The 14440-nt window shown below is 49.8% G+C and overlaps 1 protein-coding gene across 1 annotated transcript in view; it reads right to left on the bottom strand.

The window, feature by feature from the left end:
• Positions 1 to 14440, bottom strand: part of TM2D2 (TM2 domain containing 2) — a 30610-nt gene that overhangs the window by 13873 nt on the left and 2297 nt on the right. The window lies entirely within an intron of this gene.

Raw genomic sequence — 14440 nt, 5'->3', positions numbered from 1 at the left:
AACCCAGGATTGTGCCAGCTGGTGTTCCAGGAAAAGCTGGGTTGCTGAAGATAAAACAGCTGCTGTGGATACTGGCTGGAACCAGACTGTTGTTAGTACGGAGTGGATACTGGCTGGAACCAGTTAAATAATAAATGAACTTGGGAGCGATGAAATATGAACTGAAATGTAGAACTTGAGAGCGGAGAAATAATAATACCGGTGGAGAGTGGTAAAGTGTAGAAAGGACACCGGCCCTTAAAGAGAAGCTGTACTCTGCTGGAAGCTGAGCTGGAAGCAGGTAATGCTGTAGCTGGAAACAGATGAATCCACAATGGGTTGGAGAGTCAGGCTACACCGCAGGTGGAATGCTGGTGCGGGTCTCTATGGTGGAAGTCTTGAGACAGGAGCTGGAACCTGGAAGACAATCACAGGAGAGAGACAAACAGGAACTAGGTTTGACAACCAAAGCACTGACGCCTTCCTTGCTCAGGCACAGTGTATTTATACCTGCAGCAAGGAAGGGATTGGCTAGGCAATTATGCAGATTATCAATACTGAGAACAGATTGGTGGAAATGATCAGCTGACAGAATCCAAGATGGCTGCGCCCATGCAGACACTTGGAGGGAAGTTTGGTTTGTAATCCATGTGGTAATGAAAACAGTAATGGCGGCGCCGGCCACCGGAGACAGGAGGCGCCAGGCTGACAGATGCACATCCAACCACGCGGACACAGCGGAGGCCGCGGCTGACGTAATCGCCACTCAGACACTCTGCATGCAGAAGTTCAGGGACGGCGGCGGAGGCCGCGGGAGACGCCATGCCAGGTGTAATATGGCGTTTACTGTGACAGTGTCCCAGAGTGACAGGAGAGGATACAGGAATGTACACATCAGGATAACAGATGGGATCCGGTCCTGGAGCGCTGAGCCAGCCTTAGGAGACATCTGATGGGTAAGAAATGGCGTCCAGATACCCGGATCGTGACAGCCAGCAGGCCATCCTCTCTTGTGAAATCCGTAGACAATGAAGAGAAAATCTGCCTTTCTGATGGCACTGGTACGATCTACGTAGATCCTTACTGCACGGACCACGGTCCAGCGATGCATCTCCCGCAGAAAGGCGCGGTACCTGGAAAGCCGGGACTACAATTTCTTCATTAAGATGAAATTTAGACACCACCTTTGGAAGATACCCAGATCTAGTTCGGAGAACTGTTTAATCTGGATAAAAAAAATAATAATCAGAAATGGGGAATGACATGATATTGCCACTAAATCTGATAATCTTCTAGCTGATGCCATAGCCAGTAGAAAGAGAACTTTAGCTGTCAACCATTGTGCAGGAGGAACTGGAATGACTACTCCTGACTGAAGCAATTTCTGGACTGCCTCTAACAAAGCCCTGGACTTCGTCTCTACCCAAGACGGGCTGGTACAAAAAAATCCTTCGAGGAGGGTGCTTCTTGAAGGCAAATGCATAACCTAGAGATACCGCTTCCTGCACCCAGGCATCTGTTGTAGACTGCTGCCAGATCTGTGCAAAATGAAGAAGTCGGCCCCCCACCCTGGGGTCCCCCAGGTGGAGGCCCGCACCATCAGGCTGATGGCTTATTCTCTATTTTCCCAACCAGTCCTCTGGTAGCCCAATGCTTTTAGCCTTACCAGACTTGTTGTATTGGGGCTGCATGCCATCACTTTTTCCTTTACCTTTTCCTTGAGACCGAAAAGCCGGAACTTTAGGTTTGAAAATTGTATGTGGAAGGAAACTTCACCTTCTTGGAATCTGCTTCTGACTCCAGAATATCTGTCAATTCTTTACCAAAAAGAATATCTCCAGAAAAGGGCAAAGATTCCAAAACCTTCTTAGATTCTGAATCAGCTTTCCACGTACATAACCAAACTGCTCTGCAGTTGGTGCCCTGGAGGTTGGTGCCCTGGAGGCAATAGTACCCATATCCAATGCTGCTTCTTCCAAAAACATTCCAGCCTGTTTTATATGTACTATTTGGGATTTTTGCTTTCTAGAAGCTATTGAAAAATCCCCCTCCAATGCATCAGCCCAGGCAGCCACTGCCTTTGCCATCCAAGCTGAATCCATGGCTGGCCTTATGACTGCCCCAAACAGGGAAAAAAATGTTTATTAAACCATCCACTCTCCTATCCGTGACATCATTTAATGATGTTGAAGGCAAAGGTAATGTAGATTTTCGCACTAAACAAAATACATGCGTATCTACTTTAGGAGCCACTTCTCTTTTTAAACAATTCCCAGCAGGAAGAGGAAAAGCGAGTTTTATGGTAAGAACTTACCTTTGTTAAAACTCTTTCTGCGAAGTACACTGGGCTCCACAAGGAAAGACATAGGGGTGTAGAGTAGGATCTTGATCCGAGGCACCAACAGGCTCAAAAGTTTTGACTGTTCCCAGAATGCATAGCGCCACCTCCTCTATAACCCCACCTCCCTGCACAGGAGCTCAGTTTTTAGTTAACCAGGCCAATGCAGTAGCAAGAAAAGAGACAACGGTTAGTAGCTACATACACCACACTCTCACGACAAGAGAAGTGTCAGCGGCTAATGCCATACCAACCCAAAGAAGCTAAGTGCGTCAGGGTGGGCGCCTTGTGGAGCCCAGTGTACCTCACAGAAAGAGTATTAACAAAGGTAAGTTCTTACCATAAAACTTGTTTTCTGCTGCGGGGTACACTGGGCTCCACAAGGATAGACAAGGGGATGTCCTAAAGCAGTTCCTTATGGGAGGGGACGCACGGTAGCGGGCACAAGAACCCGGCGTCCAAAGGAAGCATCCTGGGAAGCGGCAGTATCGAAGGCATAGAACTTTACGAACGTGTTCACTGAGGACCACGTAGCCGCCTTGCACAATTGTTCAAGGGTCACACAACGGCGGGCCGCCCAAGAAGGTCCAACAGACCGAGTAGAATGGGCCGTAATGTGAGCAGGAGCTGATAGACCAGCCCTCACATAAGCATGTGCAATCACCATTCTAATCCATCTGGCCAAAGTTTGGTTGTGAGCAGGCCAGCCCCGTTTGTGAAATCCAAACAGCACAAAGAGAGAATCAGATTTCCTAATAGAAGCAGTTCTCTTCACATAGATACGGAGAGCCCGTACCACATCCAAAAACCGCTCTTTGGGAGACAGATCAGGAGAAACAAGTGCCGGAACCACAATCTCCTGGTTAAGGTGGAACGAAGAAACCACCTTAGGCAAATAACTGGGACGAGTCCTAAGAACCGCCCGGTCACGGTGAAATATCAGATATGGGGAACTACAAGACAAGGCACCCAAATCAGACACTCTTCTAGCTGAAGCAATAGCCAGCAGAAACACCACCTTAAGGGAAAGCCACTTAAGATCAGCTGAACCAAGAGGTTCAAAACGGAGACTCTTGTAAAGCCTCCAAAACCACCGACAAGTCCCAAGGAGCCACAGGCGGGACATAGGGAGGTACGCAACACACCCTGAGTGAAGGTATGCACATCAGGTAAGGTCGCAATCTTTCTCCGAAAGCACACCGACAAGGCAGATATTTGAACCTTGAGGGAGGCTAGACGCAGGCCTAAGTCCAGGCCCTGCTGAAACAAGGCCAACAACTTGGCTATACTAAACTTGGAAGAGTCATAATCGTTAGATGCGCACCACACAAAGTAAGAATGCCAGACCCTATAGTAAATCTGAGCAGAAGCCGGTTTCCGGGCACGCAACATAGTTTGAATGACCGCCTCAGAAAACCCTTTAGCCCTTAAGACGGAAGCTTCAAGAGCCATGCCGTCAAAGACAGCCGGGCTAGGTCCTGGTAGACACAGGGGCCCTGAACGAGGAGGTCTGGGCGTTGTGGAAGTAGAATTGGACGCTCTGACGATAGGCCCTGCAGGTCTGAGAACCAGTGCCGTCTGGGCCAAGCTGGAGCTATGAGAAGCAGAATTCCTCTTTCTTGCTTGAACTTCCGAATTACCCTCGGCAGGAGTGACACCGGAGGGAACACGTACGGCAGCCGAAACCTCCACGGCACTGCCAGCGCATCCACGAATGCTGCTTGAGGATCCTTTGTCCTTGCTCCGAAGACCAGAACCTTGTGATTGTGCCGAGACGCCATCAGATCTACGTCTGGAAGGCCCCACATTTCCACTAGGAGTTTAAACACTTCTGGATAGAGGCCCCACTCTCCGGCATGTACGTCCTGACGACTGAGAAAGTCCGCTTCCCAATTCAGGACTCCCGGAATGAATATTGCAGATATGGCCGGTAGATGGCGTTCCGCCCAATGTAGAATCCGTGAGACTTCCTTCATTGCCAAACGGCTTTAAGTGCCGCCTTGATGATTTATGTAAGCCACTGTGGTGGCATTGTCCGACTGTACTTGAACAGGACGGTTCTGAATTAAATGCTGGGCCAGGTTCAACGCATTGAAGAACGCCAGCAATTCCAGAATGTTGATCGAGAGGAGAGATTCCTCCTTGGTCCACAGACTCTGAAGGGAGTGTTGCTCCAGCACCGTGCCCCAACCTCTGAGACTGGCATCTGTCGTCAACAGGACCCAGTCGGATATCCAGAAAGGACGGCCCCTGCACAATCGCTGGTCCTGGAGCCACCAGTGCAGCGACAGACAGACCTCCGGAGTCAATGAGATCATGTGAGACCTGATCCGGTGAGGCAGGCCGTCCCACTTGGCTAGAATCAGCCTTTGGAGGGGGCGAGAATGAAATTGAGCATACTCCACCATGTCGAATGCTGATACCATGAGGCCCAGCACCTGCATCGCCGAATGTATCGACACTTGCGGACGAGAAAGGAAGCAACGAATCCTGTTCTGAAGCTTCAGTACTTTCTCCTGAGACAAGAACAACTGCTGGTTGTGAGTGTCCAATAGCGCTCCCAGGTGCACCATGCTCTGAGCAGGGACCAGGGAGGATTTCTTCCAGTTGATGAGCCATCCGTGGGCTTGTAGAAACTGGACAGTCATATCCAGATGACGTAGGAGAATTTCTGGGGAATTTTCCAGGATTAACAAGTCGTCCAGATACGGCAGTATCCTGACCCCTTGACGGCGGAGTACCACCGTCATCACCGCCATAACTTTGGTGTAGACTCGCGGAGCCGTAGTTAAACCAAAAGTTAACGCCCGAAACTGGTAATGGAGGTTGCCAATCGCAAACCTCAGGTATTGCGGATGTGACACTGCTATAGGAATATGCAGGTAAGCATCCTGTATGTCCAGGGAGACCATGCAGTCCCCAGGTTCCAAGGCCAGAACTATAGAGCGAAGGGTTTCCATACGGAACTTGGAAACTTTCACAAACCTGTTCAATGCCTTGAGGTTGAGAATGGGCCGGGAGGCTATGTAGTCAATAGATATAACACTGCACAGTAAGAACTGAATGTATATCACAGGGTACTTGTACCAGAGAACCCTGACTGAATGCACTCTCTTAACGAACACTGTCTAATTGACATGTAGAATACTTAAGTGTCTTGTAAAGTCACAGCGCTGAAAACCAGGCGGCTTTACCCAAGCAGTCCCAGGAACAGTGTAGCTGAGAGAAATGGCGCCCAGACACTGACAGGGAGTGAGGGAGAGACAGATATGCAGCTCCAGGGCGGGAACATTTACTAGAAATGGCGCCCTGGGGCTGGGGGAGGGGATCCAGGTCTAAGCCTTATCCCCCTGCTGGCAAAACCACTGGGTACTGTGGGCTACTAGTAAAACGGTTTTAAGGGAAAACCTGACCTGCACTCATGCCCTGGTGATCTAGTGGGATCGCCTGTACTGCCACAGTGTCCACCGCCAGCGCACGCGCGGCCCACTGACCGCGCCGGATCGCGATAAAGTACGGGTCCCGCGAGCGGGATCCACTCACCACCTCCCGAAGCGCGGCCACGCGATCCCGGAGAGCCCCCGTCGTGTGTGCCTGACTTTAGAAGAAAACCGGAGCCTCCTGCTGTAGTTACCCGGCAACCAGGGCTCGGGAGTGTACAGCGTCGCTGGGGAGAGATGGAGCTGCAGCAGTGAATGTCACTAGACATGCACACTGCTGCAGCCCTTGAAGTCTTCACTTTTCTTCTCAAAAAGCTCTTCTTAGGGCTGCCCAGAGCAGCCCCTCTGTTATGTGTCTGCTATCTGCAGCACAAACTACAAAACTGAGCTCCTGTGCAGGGAGGCGGGGTTATAAAGGAGGCGGCGCTATGCATTTTGGGAACAGTCAAAGCTTTTGAGCCTGTTGGTGCCTCGGATCAAGATCCTACTCTACACCCCTATGTCTTTCCTTGTGGAGCCCAGTGTACCCCGCAGCAGAAATTGGAATTCCATTTCTTAGGAATTCTAAACTTCTTATTGGGCATAGCCCAAGCCTCTTCCATGATTTCCGTCAGCTGATCTGACCCTGGTAAACTCAGTCTTAACTGTTTTGGGACGTTTAAACAGTTGCCTTGGTTTTTAAACACAGGCTCTGCTGAATACTCTAAGGACAGAATGGCTTTCATAATTAACTCAGCTATAGCCACTGAGCTGAGACCTTCCTCCTCCTCTTCGTATGCCGAAGTAGAATTTATCGAGCTTTCATCTTCCGATGAATCCTCATCTGAATCATGTGTAGCCTGTGAGGGTGAAGATTTACTTACCACCGGCTTATCTGCTTGTTTCTTTTGAGAGGCTGCTGCTGGAAGTGATACACCATAGGTGGGAAGTTGGAGGAATTATCCGTTCAGCTACACTGGATAAAGTCTCTGCAAACATAGCCCAAGGTGGATCCATCTGCACCTGAATCTGCCTTGTATTTTTCAATAACCCCTGGTGAAAGATAAAACAATTTGCACACAAACCATCCTGAACCAGATCCTGAGATGATAACACAGCTTTGCAAGACAAACATGATATGAGTGTTGGTGTTGCTGTGAGTGTGCCTTCCTCATCTTTGCCGCTCTTAGACATGATAAATAATCAACAGTTCCACAGTGTAATACACAATTTGTGACTGTAATCACTTTAAGCTTCTTAAAGGGACATACAATCCGACCTACAACCCTACCCATGCACCAGCATTGAGGATCGGAATAAACAAAACTGACAGAAATATAGTAAAAACTCAGCAATCACACTAGCAGTCAGTCAAGTTATACATTAGTATAATAAGCAATATGAGACATCATCAACTACATTTTAAGTATGTAGGAGAACATATTACTGCATCATGTTTAAACAAATCTAACGTATTCAGACGCATTGCGAAAGAAACAACAGTAAATGTATAAAGACTCATATGCAATAGGCACTTGTCTAACTATTCGTACTCAAAAGGGTAGATATAGACTTAATGCTGTATCACCCGTACTCAGTACAGTGGGATACAGGGAGACTCACCTCGCTTCCAGGACCGATCAATATGTTAGCGAACGCTGAGTGGATCCAGACGCTACTAGTGTATACTGCCGCTCCATGAACCTATAGAGAACACAGACGCACCAGTCACACAGCCGCCTATGCTGCGACTAAGTCCCCTTTGTGTACAGCGTCTGAGACTGAAGTGGGAAACAGTTCATGGCGGGAAACTCGGAGGAAACTGGTCATGAACCAGTGGGAGGGGCGATCAGGAGAGCGTCTTACTCACCACTTCTGACATCAACCCTAGGGATCACGGCCTCATACTATTCCTGGAGCCTCTGATCCCTAAGGTTTAGCACTGGTGCCCCCGGGGTGTCAGCCGCGTCAGCGACTGTTTGGTGGTCTCCTACCAAAACAGTGCGTCTGTGTCCGTATTCCCCTACTAAGCGGAACCGATGCCTTACCTTCTGCCCGTGCTCCGGCCACAGCCTGGTAACGTCTGCTGGACCTGCTAGTATATCCGACACAGACGCCGGCCGAAACAGCACTGTACTCGTGGGTAAGCGTTGTCGCGACACGGCGGAGAGATGTTAAGAAAGATCACTCACTCAAGAAAAAAAATAGTAAGACTATAAAAATAAAATAAGAAAGCATAGGGATGTTAAAAGTCAGCAGCCCTCTGACCATGGTCCTGCTCCTGCCGCACCAAACAAAAAACTGATTTGCCTGAGCAAGGAGGCGGGGATATAGGGACGGGCCCATTGCATGCTAGGAGGCCGGAAAAGCTTTGATTGATTGGAGCAAACCTGCTGTCGCTTCATCATATTCTATTGTTATCCTATGGATAACCTGTGGACCCTGCTGGAGAAAAAAAAAACAGATCTCAGATGAAACTTCTGACTGAATTTCGAGGTCATAGATGAGAGTGCACGGCATATTTATTCCTACTTTGTCCCCTGCACAGATAGAGGAACACCGCACTCACACCCCCCCCCCCCCTCCCCCTACCCTCGGGTGCTGTCACACCGCACTCACACTTCCCCTTCTACAGGTGCTGTCACACTGTGCTTACGCTCCCCCCATCCCACCTCTAGTGCTGTCTCACCGAACTCACTCCCCCCCCCCACCACCCACCTTGGGTGCTGCGACTCCGCACCCATACTTCTCCCGCTCGGGTGCTGTCACATCGCACTCACACACCCCCCACTCTCGCGTGGTGTCACATCGCACTCCTCCCCTCGGGTACTGTCACAAAGCACTCACACCCCCCCCCCCCCCCCCCCCCCCCCCCCCCTTCGGGTGCTGTCACACCACACTCACACTCTTCCCCCCCTCGGGTGCTATCACACACCCCTCACACTCTCACCCCCCTCTCTCTCTCTGATGCTGTCTCACTGGTAATGTCACACCACACTCACACTTCCCACCTACAGTGCTGTCTCACGGCACTCACTTCCCCTGGTGCTGTCACACCGCACTCGAGGGAGATGTACTAAGCCTGAAAAGTGATAAATATCACTGTGATAAAGGACCAGCCAATCGGCTCCTAACTGCCATGTCACAGGCTGTGTTTGAAAAAATAAGAATTTACTTACCGATAATTCTATTTCTCGTAGTCCGTAGTGGATGCTGGGAACTCCGTAAGGACCATGGGGAATAGCGGCTCCGCAGGAGACTGGGCACAAAAGTAAAGCTTTAGGACTACCTGGTGTGCACTGGCTCCTCCCCCTATGACCCTCCTCCAAGCCTCAGTTAGGATACTGTGCCCGGACGAGCGTACACAATAAGGAAGGATTTATGAATCCCGGGTAAGACTCATACCAGCCACACCAATCACACCGTACAACTTGTGATCTGAACCCAGTTAACAGCATGATAACAGAGGAGCCTCTGGATAGATGGCTCACAACAATAACCCGATTTAGTTAACAATAACTATGTACAAGTATTGCAGACAATCCGCACTTGGGATGGGCGCCCAGCATCCACTACGGACTACGAGAAATAGAATTATCGGTAAGTAAATTCTTATTTTCTCTGACGTCCTAGTGGATACTGGGAACTCCGTAAGGACCATGGGGATTATACCAAAGCTCCCAAACGGGCGGGAGAGTGCGGATGACTCTGCAGCACCGAATGAGAGAACTCCAGGTCCTCCTCAGCCAGGGTATCAAATTTGTAGAATTTAGCAAACGTGTTTTCCCCTGACCAAGTAGCTGCTCTGCAAAGTTGTAAAGCCGAGACCCCTCGGGCAGCCGCCCAAGATGAGCCCACCTTCCTTGTGGAATGGGCTTTTACAGATTTTGGCTGTGGCAGGCCTGCCACAGAATGTGCAAGCTGAATTGTATTACAAATCCAACGAGCAATAGTCTGCTTAGAAGCAGGAGCACCCAGCTTGTTGGGTGCATACAGGATAAACAGCGAGTCAGATTTTCTGACTCCAGCCTTCCTGGAAACATATTTTCAAGGCCCTGACTACGTCCAACAACTTGGAGTCCTCCAAGTCACTAGTAGCCGCAGGTACCACAATAGGTTGGTTCAGATGAAACACTGAAACCACCTAAGGAAGAAAATGAGGACGAGTCCTCAATTCCGCCCTGTCTGAATGGAAGATCAGATAAGGGCTTTTACAGGATAAAGCCCGCCAATTCTGACACGCGCCTGGCCCAGGCCAGGGCCAACAACATGACCACTTTCCATGTGAGATATTTTAACTCCACAGATTCAAGTGGTTCAAACCAATGTGACTTTAGGAACCCAAAAACTACATTGAGATCCCAAAGTGCCACTGGAGGCACAAAAGGAGGCTGTATATGCAGTACCCCTTTTACAAACGTCTGAACTTCAGGAACTGAAGCTAGTTCTTTCTGGAAGAAAATTGACAGGGCCGAAATTTGAACCTTAATGGACCCCAATTTTAGGCCCATAGACACTCCTGTTTACAGGAAATGCAGGAATCGACCTAGTTGAAATTCCTCCATCGGGGCCTTACTGGCCTCGCACCACGCAACATATTTTCGCCAAATGCGGTGATAATGCTTTGCGGTTACATCCTTCCTGGCTTGATCAGGGTAGGGATGACTTCATCCGGAATGCCTTTTTCCTTCAGGATCCGGCGTTCAACCGCCCTGCCGTCAAACGCAGCCGCGGTAAGTCTTGGAATAGACAGGGTCCTTGCTGGAGCAGGTCCCTTCTTAGAGGTAGAGGCCACGGGTCCTCCGTGAGCATCTCTTGAAGTTCCGGGTACCAAGTCCTTCTTGGCCAATCCGGAGCCACGAGTATAGTTCTTACTCCCCTCCGTCTTATAATTCTCAGTACTTTTGGTATGAGAGGAAGAGGAGGGAACACATACACTGACTGGTACACCCACGGTGTTACCAGAGCGTCCACAGCTATTGCCTGAGGGTCCCTTGACCTGGCGCAATACCTGTCCAATTTTTTGTTTAGGCGGGACGCCATCATGTCCACCTTTGGTTTTTCCCAACGGTTTACAATCATGTGGAAGACTTCTGGGTGAAGTCCCCACTCTCCCGGGTGGAGGTCGTGCCTGCTGAGGAAGTCTGCTTCCCAGTTGTCCACTCCCGGAATGAACACTGCTGACAATGCTATCACATGATTTTCCGCCCAGCAAAAAATCCTTGCAGCTTCTGCCATTGCCCTCCTGCTTCTTGTGCCGCCCTGTCTGTTTACGTGGGCGACTGCCGTGATGTTGTCCGACTGGATCAGCACCGGCTGACCTTGAAGCAGAGGTCTTGCTTGGCTTAGGGCATTGTAAATGGCCCTTAGCTCCAAAATATTTATGTGAAGTGATGTCTCCAGGCTTGACCACAAGCCCTGGAAATTTCTTCCCTGTGTGACTGCTCCCCAGCCTCGCAGGCTGGCATCCGTGGTCACCAGGACCCAGTCCTGAATGCCGAATCTGCGGCCCTCTAGAAGATGAGCACTCTGCAACCACCACAGGAGAGACACCCTTGTCTTTGGTGACAGGGTTATCCGCTGATGCATCTGAAGATGCGATCCGGACCATTTGTCCAGCAGGTCCCACTGGAAAGTTATTGCGTGGAATCTGCCGAATGGAATTGCTTCGTAGGAAGCCACCATTTTTCCCAGGACCCTTGTGCACTGATGCACTGACACTTGGCCTGGTTTTAGGAGGTTTCTGACTAGTTCGGATAACTCCCTGGCTTTCTCCTCCGGTAGAAACACCTTTTTCTGGACTGTGTCCAGGATCATCCCTAGGAATAGAAGACGTGTCGTCGGGATCAGCTGCGATTTTGGAATATTGAGAATCCAACCGTGCTGCCGCAACACTACTTGAGATAGTGCTACCCCGACTACCAACTGTTCCCTGGATCTTGCCCTTATCAGGAGATCGTCCAAGTAAGGGATAACTAAAACTCCCTTCCTTCGAAGGAGTATCATCATTTCGGCCATTACTTTGGTAAAGACCCGGGGTGCCGTGGACAAACCAAACGGCAGCGTCTGAAACGGATAGTGACAGTTCTGTACCACAAACCTGAGGTACCCTTGGTGAGAAGGGTAAATTGGGACATGGAGATAAGCATCCTTGATGTCCACCATATAATCCCCTTCTTCCAGGTTCGCAATCACCGCTCTGAGTGACTCCATCTTGAATTTGAACCTTTGTATGTAAGTGTTCAAGGATTTCAGATTTAAAATAAGTCTCACCGAGCCGTCCGGCTTCGGTACCACAAACAGCGTGGAATAATACCCCTCTCCCTGTTGTAGGAGGGGTACCTTGATTATCACCTGCTGGGAATACAGCTTGTGAATGGCTTCTGCTGCAGCCTTTTTCCTCTCCCTCTGCCACGGGGCAGAAATGAGGAGTCTTTTGCCCGCTTGCCCTTATGGGGCCTAAAGGACTGCGCCTAATAATACGGCATCTTCTTATGTTGAGAGGCTACCTGGGGTAAAAATGTGGATTTCCCAGCCGTTGCCGTGGCCACCAGGTCTGTTAGACCTACCCCAAATAACTCCTCCCTTTTATAAGGCAATACTTCCATATGCCTTTTGGAATCAGCATCACCTGACCACTGTCTTGTCCATAACCCTCTTCTGGCAGAAATGGACAGTGCACTTACTCTTGATGCCAGTCGGCAAATATCCCTCTGTGCATCACGCATATATAGAAATGCATCTTTTAAATGCTCTATAGTCAGTAATATACTGTCCCTATCTAGGGTATCAATATTGTCAGTCAGGGAATCCGACCAAGCCACCCCAGCACTGCACATCCAGGCTGAGGCGATTGCTGGTCACAGTATCACACCCTTGTGAGTGTATATACATTTTTAGGATATTTTCCTGCTTTCTGTCAGCAGGTTCCTTAAGGGCGGCCGTATCCAGGGACGGTAGTGCCACCTGTTTAGACAAGCGTGTGAGCGCTTTATCCACCCTAGGGGGTGTTTCCCAACGTGCCCTATCCTCTGGCGGGAAGGGGTATGATGCTAATAACTTTTTAGGAATTAACAGTTTTTATTGGGGGAAACCCACGCATCATCACACACTTCATTTAATTCCTCAGATGCAGGAAAAACTACCGGCAGTTTTTTCTCACCCAACATAATATCCTTTTTAGTGGTACTGGTATTATCAGAAATATGTAAAACATTTTCCATAGCCTCCATCATGTAACGTGTGGCCCTACTGGAAGTCACATTCGTCTCTTAATCGTCGACACTGGAGTCAGTATCCGTGTCGGCGTCTGTATCTGCCATCTGAGGTAACAGGCGTTTTAGAGCCCCTGATGGCTTTTGAGACACCTGGACAGGCACAGGCTGAGTAGCCGGCTGTCTCATGTCATCAATCTTTTGTAAAGAGCTGACACTGTCACGTAATTCCTTCCATAAGCTCAGCCACTCAGGTGTCGACTCCCTAGGGGGTGACATCTCCATTACAGGCAATTGCTCCGCCTCCACACCATTTTCCTCCTCATACATGTCGACACAATCGTACCGACACACAGCACACACACAGGGAATGCTCTGATAGAGGACAGGACCCCACTAGCCCTTTGGGGAGACAGAGGGAGAGTATGCCAGCACACACCAGAGCGCTATATATATATATATACAGGGATAACCTTATAGAAGTGTTTTTCCCCTTATAGCTGCTGTTTTATTAATACTGCGCCTAATTAGTGCCCCCCTCTCTTTTTTAACCCCTTTCTGTAGTGTAGTAACTGCAGGGGAGAGCCAAGGAGCTTCCCTCCAACGGAGCTGTGAGAGAAAATGGCGCCAGTGTGCTGAGATAGGCTCCGCCCCTTTTTCGCAGACTTTTCTCCCGCATTTTTATGGATTCTGGCAGGGGTTAAAATACATCCATATAGCCCTGGGGGTTATATGTGATGTATGTTTGCCAGCCAAGGTGTTTTTATTGCTGCTCAGGGCGCCCCCCCCCCAGCGCCCTGCACCCTCAGTGACTGCAGTGTGAGGTGTGTATGAGGAGCAATGGCGCACAGCTGCAGTGCTGTGCGCTACCTTGGTGAAGACTGATGTCTTCTGCCGCCGATTTTCCGGACCTCTTCTTGCTTCTGGCTCTGTAAGGGGGCCGGCGGCGCGGCTCTGGGACCGGACTCCGAGGCTGGGCCTGTGTTCGATCCCTCTGGAGCTAATGGTGTCCAGTAGCCAAGAAGCCCAATCTGGCTGCAAGCAGGCAGGTTCGCTTCTTCTCCCCTTAGTCCCTCGATGCAGTGAGCCTGTTGCCAGCAGGTCTCACTGAAAATAAAAAACCTAAAACTAAACTTTCACTAAGAAGCTCAGGAGAGCCCCTAGTGTGCACCCTTCTCGGCCGGGCACAAAAATCTAACTGAGGCTTGGAGGAGGGTCATAGGGGGAGGAGCCAGTGCACACCAGGTAGTCCTAAAGCTTTACTTTTGTGCCCAGTCTCCTGCGGAGCCGCTATTCCCCATGGTCCTTACGGAGTTCCCAGCATCCACTAGGACGTCAGAGAAATGACAGTTAGGAGCCGATTGGCTGATACTTTATCACAGTGATATTTATCTATTTTCCAGCTTAGTACATCTGGCCCACACACTCCCCACTCTGGTGCTGTCACTGGGGTAACACACCGCATTATACATACACTGAGGTGCAGGACG

Source organism: Pseudophryne corroboree, chromosome 6 (genome assembly GCF_028390025.1).
Source record: "Pseudophryne corroboree isolate aPseCor3 chromosome 6, aPseCor3.hap2, whole genome shotgun sequence".
NCBI classification, from domain to species: domain Eukaryota; kingdom Metazoa; phylum Chordata; class Amphibia; order Anura; family Myobatrachidae; genus Pseudophryne; species Pseudophryne corroboree.
This window is presented reverse-complemented; position numbering and strand designations above follow the sequence as displayed.